The sequence below is a fragment of the Oryctolagus cuniculus genome, chromosome 12, assembly GCF_964237555.1.
Source record: "Oryctolagus cuniculus chromosome 12, mOryCun1.1, whole genome shotgun sequence".
Lineage (NCBI taxonomy): Eukaryota > Metazoa > Chordata > Mammalia > Lagomorpha > Leporidae > Oryctolagus > Oryctolagus cuniculus.
The window spans coordinates 92,574,743-92,584,117 of NC_091443.1; positions in this window are offsets into that span (position 1 = coordinate 92,574,743).

Genomic DNA, 9,375 nt, shown 5'->3' on the forward strand with positions numbered 1-9,375 from the left:
GGAGGGGGGACTGCTGTCCCCAGGGCCACGTGGAGGATGCTTGGACGCCTAAGATGGGACTCAGGTAAGGCAGCAGCCTCTGTGCGTCTTCCTCTTCGTCACTGAGGCCGCTGAATTCTCTGCATAACTGTGACACCATTTCCAGGTTAGGGATCCAAGCAGGATCCTGGGCCGCTAGCTCACAGCCTGCCAAAGCCAGGGAGCCCTCTGACCTAGGCTTGCCTTCCTCCCATCAGGCTGGAACCAAGCCTTGCTCACCGGGACCTGCCCCACCTGGGACTTCACCTGCCCCCAAGCCTTCCACGGACCCATGGGTGGTGAGTCAGTGGCCTGGGAACCGACCCTGAGTGCCTTCCCAAATCAGTGCTTGTCCCCTGAGGCCTGTCTTGCTTGGCTTCTCCAACTTCTCAGCTGCTTTTCCCCCAGCCCCAGCCCCCACTTGCCTGCCTGCACCCACCAGTTTCTCCTAAAGCATCCCACGGTGTGGCTGGACCAAGGAGTCCTGGCCACAGCCGCCCTCCTGAGTTAGGCTGCAGGTGCCACAGGGCCTGGAGAGGCGCGTGGGAGGAGCAGCTGTTGACGCTGCCTCATGGGCCTCGTCCCGAACAGCTGGGCCCAGGTCAGCCTGACCCAGAGCAGCGCCGCCAGCTGAGCTGGTGGCCAGACAGGGTCAGCCGGGAGAAGGCTGCCCTGGCTTCCTGCAGAGGCAGCGCAAAGAAAGGGAGAGAAATGCATGCTCACGGCCATGTTCAGGTCTCCGACCTAATCCACATCCTGGCTTCACACCTCCAGGGCAGCTGTGACCTTGACTGCTTGGCCAGAAGTCAGCAACTCCCAAAGTCTCTTTTGTTCAGGAGCTCCAGGAGCCAACAAGGAGGGCGGCTCTGGTGGGGCTGCATCAGGTGCATGGCCCAGAGGGCAGGCTGCTCCCCCTGGCTCTGTGGGGCCCCTTGAACTGCGTCCTCAGCAGCCAGTCCCCAGAGCCCAGTGTCTCGGGTCTCCTGTAATAGATCATGTGTCCCCCTGAGAGCCCTGGCCGCAAAAGGCCACCAGGTAGCATGGATGAGAGGGGACGTGGTGTGAAGGTCAGGACCAGGTGCAAAAGGGAGCCAGCACTGAGCCTGCAGGCCACAGGTGCCCAGCTCCCGTGGGTGGCGAGGTCCAGCTGGGTGGCCATGGCAAAGCACCCCTTCCACCTGAGGTTTCTTCTCAAGCCTCTTGACCCTGGGAGATGGATCTGTTTAGACCCACTCCACAGATGAAGAAACTGAGAACCGGAGACATCTGGCTGGCCAGGGAGCCAAGCCTAGACACTGCGTTCTCCTACGGGACACACCTGAATGCATCAGTCCCTAGGCCAGCAATCCTTTGTCTGTACTGCAGGCAGGTGGACTTCTCCAGGTCTGGTTAGAACCCCACTCCCCTAGAAAAATTCCTGGTGCCAAAGAGAGAGATAAAAAAAAAATGTAGCACATGGGGGCTGGAGTTGGGGTGCCGTGGGCTACGCTGCTGCTTGCGACTCCAGTATCACACATCACAGCTCTGCTTCCAGTCTCGGCTGCTCTGCTTCTGACCCAGCTCCCTGCCAAGGCATTGGGAAGGCCGAGGAAGATGGCCCAGTGTGGGAGACCAGATGGACTCCCTGGCTGTTGTGGCCATGAGGGGAGTGAACCAGTGGGTGGTAGATCTTTGTTTCTTTCTCTCAGTCACTCTGCCTTTCAAATAAATAAATCTGGGAGAGAGAGAGAGAGAGAGAGAGAGAGAGAGAGAGAGAGAAAGTGGTCTCACTATAGCCACCCCCTCTCCTCGTTTCTTTTCCCAGTACAGTCCTTGGATTTTCCCAAGAGAATAGCAAACAGGCAAGCATCTTGGAAGATGGATTTCCCGGGGCTGGCACCGTGGTATAGTAGGCTGGGCCTCCGCTGGCATCACCAGCATCCCAGGCATCCCAAATGGGCACAGCTTCAAGTCCCAGAAGCTCCACTTCCAACCCAGCTCCCTGCTAATGCACCTGGGAAAGCAGTGGAAGATGGCCCAAGTGCTTGGGCCCCTGCACCCATGTGGGAGGCCTGGAAGAAGCTCCTGACTCCTGGGTTCCGATTGGCCCAACTCAGGCCATTGTGACCATTTGGTGAGTGAACCATCGGATGGGAGACCTTTCTCTCGGTCTGCTCTGCCTCTCAAATAAATAAATAACAAAAGAAGAAGATGGATTTCCCGGGCCTGTCAGGAGGATTTGAGGCCCAGGCTGGCAGCCGGGAGAGAGGGGCGCCCGTAATGAAATCAACCAAGCTGCCAGAAAGGATGGAGGTGCACAGGGGACCGCTTCCCACGCTCCCAGGAACTGCCGCCTCCTTCCTCCTCCCTCCTCTCTCTGTCCCCAACCTGTGTGGGGACAGCAGGTGCCACGGAGGCTGGGCAGACAGCAGGCTGTGACTAGGGGACAGAAACAAGAGAGGGAGGACAAGCCAGGCATCCACAGGACAGAGCCAGTCCCCAGCCCTGTGGACAGCAACAGAGCTTCTGGGGCAGCTCTCCCCCCAGCCCGCCCCATCTAAGTCATGCACACCCGAGGCTCCCACACCCTGACCGCAGGCCTGGGCACTGAGGTCCAGATGGACAGGTCCAGCCCCAGATGGTGCACACTGGAGAGGGAGCCACCAGCTGCAGACAGCAGTGCTGTCCTGGGGGTACGTACACACAGGAGGGGGGCTTGCATGGGGTATGCGGGCAGAAGGCAGCTGTCAAGGGCACAGAGGTGTCACGGGCCCTGGCCTCTGGCTGTCAGGAGTCTGGGGCTCTGTGTGTCTCAGGCTGCACCGCCACCTGGCTGTGGGACCCCAGGCAAGTTACTCAACCTCTCTGTGCTCCAGAGTCATCTCCTGCAAAGCAGAGCTCGATGGAGGATGGCGGGGAGAGGGATCTGATGAGCCGGTGACAGAGCCTCCTGGGCTCCCCAGCAGCCTGGCAGCCCTGGAGCCCACAGAGCAGCAAGAAACAGAGGCTGGAGCGGGGCTGCTCGTGGCTCAGCAGACAGCCTGCACAAGAGCCGTGGTCACAAGAGGCGGCTAAAGGCACCAGCGACTTGGACCCCGGGAGTGCCGTTGACATAGAAGGCTTCAGGAAGGGAATCGCTGCTTTGCTGGGAAGCAGTTCAGCAGGGGCTGTGGCAATGCCTTCCAGAGAAATGCTCCCGGAAGAACAGCCTGGCGAGCCGCTCCTGCTCCGTGGGCCACCCCAGGTGCAGGCAGCCGAAGGTGGCTCTGGGGGACACTGGCTCATTCCTCCCACACAGCCCGGCATTTTGCTTTTAAATGTCTATTTATTTCCATCTACTTGAAAAAGAGAGAGAGAGAGAGAACAGCCAGGTATGAGCTAGCACAAAACCCAGGAGCTAGGGACTCCATCAGGGTCTCCCACGTAGATGGCAGGGGCCCAAGTGCTTGGAGCGTCACCTCCTGGGACGCATCAGCAGGGAGCTGGATTGGAGTGGAGGTGTCAGGACTTGAACCAGCGCTCCAGTGTGGGAAGTGGAGTCCCAAGTAGACAGACCCTGATGCTCCACAAAGGCCACCCCAGAGCCTGGCTCTTAGAATGCAGATTTCAAGGTGAATATCTTTTCATGGAGGAAAAGTGGCTTGTAATTTGGGCAGAAAATTATGATACTCTGAGCAAAAACATAAACAAAAACAAAACAAAACAAAAACAGTGCAGAAGCCTAGTGCCTGGCATGTACTAAGCAGTCAATGTCAGCTATAACAATTATGTTACCAATATTACTTTCTAATGAATACTTACATACAAACATCCATTATATACTTATTGCTAACAGTAATCTTTTTGCTGGGCTGGCGTTGTATCGCAGCAGGTTGAGCTGGCAGTTATAACGCCAATAATCCCACATGAGCACCTGTCCCAGTTCCTGCTGCTCCACTTCTGATCCAGCTCCCTGCGAATGCACCTGGGAAAGTAGCAGCAGGAGGCCCAGGTACTTGAGCCCTTGCACCCACGTAGGAGAACCAGAGAGAGTTCCTGGGCCAGTCCCAGCCATTGCAGCCGTTTGAGGAGTGAACCAGGAACCAACAGATGAAAATCTCTCTCTCTCTCTCTCTCTCTCTCCTTCTCTTCCCCTTCTCACCCTCTGTCATTTGGCCTTCCAAATAAAAAAAGAAATCCTTTTCAAAAATAACATTATTGTCGCTTAATGAAAACAAATGCTACCACCTGGATGAATGAGACCCTCGGGAGAGCTCCAATTCATCGATCTAGGGCAGAACTTGGAGGGAAACGTAGCAAGAGGAGGCCTCACCTAGGGGATGCAGAAAGTTAGGTGGAAGGTGGCCTCAGCCTGGCCTTCACGCCCCACCCACCCCAAGAGGAGCAGAGGGAGACAACCTCCCCCCCCCCCAGTCCCCTGTCTGGCACCTGTCCACACTCTGGTGAGGGTGACGCTCAACCGCCCCTGGTCTCCCTCTGCCTGCCCGTGGCGGAGGCTGGCGCCAGAGCTCAGTGCTCAGTGTCCGCAGAGACCAGGGCCACCCCAGCGGCCGATCCACCCTGCTGGGGCTGCACATGGCACCCAGAAGTCTCCTTACTCAGTGGCAAAGTGAATCGCCTAGGGCCCCACCTGCTAAGGGGCAGCAGCCCACAGTGGGTGGGGTCCAGGGAAGGCCACTGGCTGGAGCCACCACAGGGCACCTGGTGGCTGCTGTCCAGGAAGAGGCAATCCCAGCTGAACACCATCCCGGGGTAGCGAGAAAGAACTGCAAATTCCCGAAGCCACGTCTGCCTCTCTGCTGGGCACCGGAGGGCTGGTGCTGTGGCACAGGGGTGAAGCTGCCACTGGGGACACCGTCATCCTAGGTCACAGTGCCCAGATCCAGTCCTGGCTGCTCTGCTCTGATTCATTGGGAAGGCAGCAGAAGTCGGCGCAGGTGCTTGGGCCCGGAGACCCGGATGTAGCTCCTGGCTGAAGCCTGGACACGGCTATTGTGGCCACTGGGGGAGTGAACCAGCAGATGGACATCTCTCCATCTCCCCGCCCCCCTTGCTCTGCTTTTTAAATAAATAAACAAATCTTTAAGGAAGGAGTGATTAAAATCTCTTTGCTTTCTTGGCGTGCTTGGCAGGGGCCAACAGTCAGACCACACGCTGCTGGGTTTACAGGGCAGCCCACTTGCATGAGCTCCAAAGGCCTCAGTTACCTCCCCTGGAAAAGGGGCCTGATGAGGAGCTGCCCCCTGGAGTCGCTTGGCGAGGCCAGGCTGCGGAGGCCTCCAGTGCACACTGTGGGGGCCGGAGGGGCAGCAGCTAGAACTCCATTTGCGCCCTGGAGTCTGAAAGAGCTGTCTTCAAAACACACAGGGGGTGGGCAACAGGCGGCCATCGCCCAGGGGCAGTGTTGCAGCAGTTCTCATGCCTGTCATGCCTGGTTTTTTTTTTTTTTTTTTTTTTTTTTTTTGCTTATCTAACTTTTCCAAATATTCCGCAATGTTCCTCGGTTCACTGTAACCATTTGGAAGTGATCACAGAGTGAAAAATATGCCCGCCGCCCGCCTGCCGTGATGAGCGGCCACCTCTCGCAGCCACCAAGGGAAGGAAGCCCAGGGCGATGGCCCTCCCGGGGCAGCCAGGACCCCCGCCCCTCCCCGCGGCGGGCAGGCCCAGCGCGCTGGCTCGCTCTGGCTGTGCTGTGCGGGGCTCAGACAATGCGAACACACAATCATTCATTATAACTCAATTACAGTGATTAAAGCTGGTGGCATGCAGAGGCGGGAGGGAGCCTTGCCAACAAAATTTACACTCCGTGTCATCAGCGAGAGATAAGAGCAGCTGACGGGGCTGCCCGCCGCCCCTGCCATCTGCTCCACCCGGGCGGCCGCCGAGGGACCAGGGGCCGGGACGCTCACGACAGACCTCGAGGCGGGTCATGTCTGCTGGGCAGCCCCAGGCTGGGCCCTCCCTCCCGGCAGACACGGCGCCCCCAAACCCAACACCTGGAGTGGGGGTGCGGGCGCGGGCAGCTGTTCCAGGATCTGAGACCTGGTTTTCAGCCCTATGTTTCAGACGAGGAAAACTGAGGCATGGGGGGGACAAGGGACGGCACGCAGCCTGCCTGGGGCAGAGTCCAAACCCAGAGCTGCTCAGGCTGTTGGGTGTGGCACAGGGGAGGGGTCAGGCCTGAGCCCCTGGGGTGCAGGATGAGCCGTGAGTGGTGACGGGAGGACCCTCGGGGACAATGCAGGGGCATTGGCTCAGGGCAGGGATGCGGGGGGAGCCCGAGAGCTTTCTGTCAGCAGGCCCCGGACCCAGACACGCGGGAGCTCTGATCACAGTGACCAGCAGGCACCCGGGGGACAGAGACGGGGACAGAAGCCCGCAGCTGAGGCCCCTGCTGCCACGGGGCCAGGGGACAGCAAGCACAGAGCTGCCTGTGGAGGAGCCCCAGAAACACAGCTCGCCCCACGACACTGCGCCTCTGCGGCTGGGTGCCGGCCAGGGCACCTGCAAGGACACAGGTGGGTCCCCACCTGGGAGAGCTCCCTCCCCAGCCCCTGCGGAGAAGCCCTGGCCCGGTGGGGAGATGAGGTGAAGGAGTGGCACCGGGGGACCCTCTTCTTACGTGTTCTCTGGCTGTGCCAGGCTCTGAGGCCACAGCCGCCACCGCAGCGCCCACGCCACAGGCTGCCCCACGCCCTCCACTATTAGCAATTTGGGTCAGGTCCTGGCATCCAAATCTCCCACCACGGAGTCTTTCTTGCTAAACTGCCGGTGACTCCTGGGTTGCCCAAGGGTGCAGCTGATAACAGCCGTCCTCCCCGGGAGCTCCCTGCCTCACCTTCCCTGCAGGGCCTTTGCACGTGCCGCTCCACCCTGCAGCACTGCCCCCTCCTCCTCCACAGCCTTCGTCATCCCATTTGTCCTCCAGAGCTCAGCTCAGACCTCACCTCCTCCAGGAAGCCACCCCACCCTTCCTTTAGGCTCCAGTGTCCTCATACTGGTGCCCTGGGAGTGCTGACCGCGGACTATTGGGGCCACCAGGACTGGTCCCCACCTCAACCCTGCAAGAGTTTTGAAGTCTGGGGCCTGAGCCAGTGGGTCTAGGGACGCTGGAAGATGCTGCAGGATGGGGCGGGTCAGGAGCTGACCTGTAAGGACGGGCTGGGAGAGGGCAGCCGGCAGGCTCAGAGTGAGGAGCCGGGGAACACGTGTCCAGGGCCAGAAGCCACCCTTCTCCAGCCCTGGCCTCTTCCTAGTCCATGCCCATCTGGCCCCACCGTGCATGCACCTGCTCTTGGCTCCCAGGCAGGTGGACAGGGCAGGGTTGAAGATCCAGAGAGGACCCCGGGAGCCCACTGCCTGCCCACTGCCTGCTGAGGCCAGAGGAGAGCTGCCTGTACACCCCTGGTCTGGCGCCCCCTAGAGACTGGGATGGGACCAGGACATGGAGATGCTGGAGAGAGGGAGACTGGGCAGGAGCACACTGCCCAGCTGCAGCAGCCCGGTCCCTGGAATTCCCCAAGAAGCGAAAGAGGAAGCTGCGGTTGGGTGGCAGGGGTGGGGGGTGGCACAGAGCCGGGGATGGGGTGGGAGTGTCCACAATGCCAGAAACACTCGAGAGTCGAGACACCGGGGTTTTAGTTTCGGGCTCGGCTCGGGGGTTGTGTGAGGCCCCTCTGGCTCCTGCTGCAAACACTGCCGGGGGGAGAGGGCTGCCGCGGGCGGGCCCTGGCCGACTGAGGGAGCCGCCGCCAGGAGCTTGGGTTCCAAGTCCTGGGCCTCAGCTTCTCCATCTGTAATAAAGATGGCAGGCTAGATCTGGGTTTCCCAAGCTGCATGGCAGGGGCAGGGCTTTGTAGATCAGATGAGGAGGCGCTGAGCTGTCCCTCAGGTATTCGGGGTCAGCTCTGGGAGCAGGTTACCTGTGGGTGCTGTGCTTGGTCCCCTCAGCCCCGTTCTTGGAGCAGGGGGCAGCCGGGAGCACCTGCGGCACAGCCACTTAGCGTGACTTTCACTGAACCCTTTGACACCGGCTTCATGACAGCAATATCCAAAGTTTCTAAATACTCAGAGCTCAGCTTTATAAAGTGAATTTCTTCTTCTTATTTTTTTTTTTTTTTTTGAAAACGACTCAGGAGGTCAGAGGCTGGTGGGTTCTGGACCAGGCATGGGATGAGAATTGACAAACGGCTGGGTCCAGGTGGCTGTGGCCATGCTGGGGGCTGAACTCAGCAGCCTGAACACCTGTGCCTCCTGGACCTGGGCCAGTGGCCTCACCCTGACTAGAAGGTGATGGTGTTGGGTAACATCTGTCCTTGGGGCTTCCGGGGGTGGGGGGCAGTGCTGGGGAGTGTGTCCCCACACCAGCCTGAATGCAAATGACTTTCGTTGACAAACAAGCCCATTTACCGAGTACATGCAAGGCAGGTGGCAGCTGCTTCCAGGCACTGCTCTCTGCCTCTCTGCAACTCCATGTAGCAAAGCCACCCAGCCGGGCGAGCTCCCTCCCTCCTCAGCTCTTCCTATGCCCTGCTGGGGGCTGCCAGGAGCAGCTCCAGCCCCGCCCTCCAGGCCCATCCAGGGGCCATCAGCTCAGCACTGCAGCTGGTCATCAACCCAGGACTAAGGGTCTCTCAGCCCACAGCTCCTCTCCATCCTGGCACCCAGGCCACCCATGATCCCCTCTGAGAAGTCTGCGTGGACCCTTCCCCCCGACCCCTTGCTGGGGACCCCCACGACACATCTAGGCCATTCTTTATTAATGATGCTGCTTTAGAATTTGAGTTTGCTGTCCCCTCTCATGGGTGCATTCCTGGAGGGAATAGGCTGTTGGTCCCAAGCCCTCAGCCTCCAGCACAGGGTCTGCTCTGCCCACCTCTCTTGATTAATGCCCGGGTACAATGCCTCTTTGAGACACTCACTCACTGTTGGTAAGCACTGTTCTGGTGGCTAGCACTCTATTCAGAACCAAGAATACAGAGGGGACCTCAACTTCTCTTCCATCTCAGGAAACTCACGGTGGAGCCCCAGAGAAACCAGTTAAGCACCAAACCCATTGGACTGGAGATTCATCTACGCCGGCTATAAATCATTCTGACTTCGTTTTGAAAGGAGAGCCACAGAGCAGATCCAGGAGGTTAAAAATCTGTAACTTGGAAGTATCAGTAGACTTCATGACATTAGCAGGCATATATGTGCTTGCACACGCGTGAAGACACACAGCCCTGCTGCTGAAAAGACCTGAAAACTACTACACTTCCATTAGCAGCAAGCACACCCAGCATCTAGATTATGGTCTCTAAAGACCACTTCCCACCCACCACAAGGGACCAGGAGTAACTGGACAAATGGCCAAGTCCACGCCCAGGACATGCA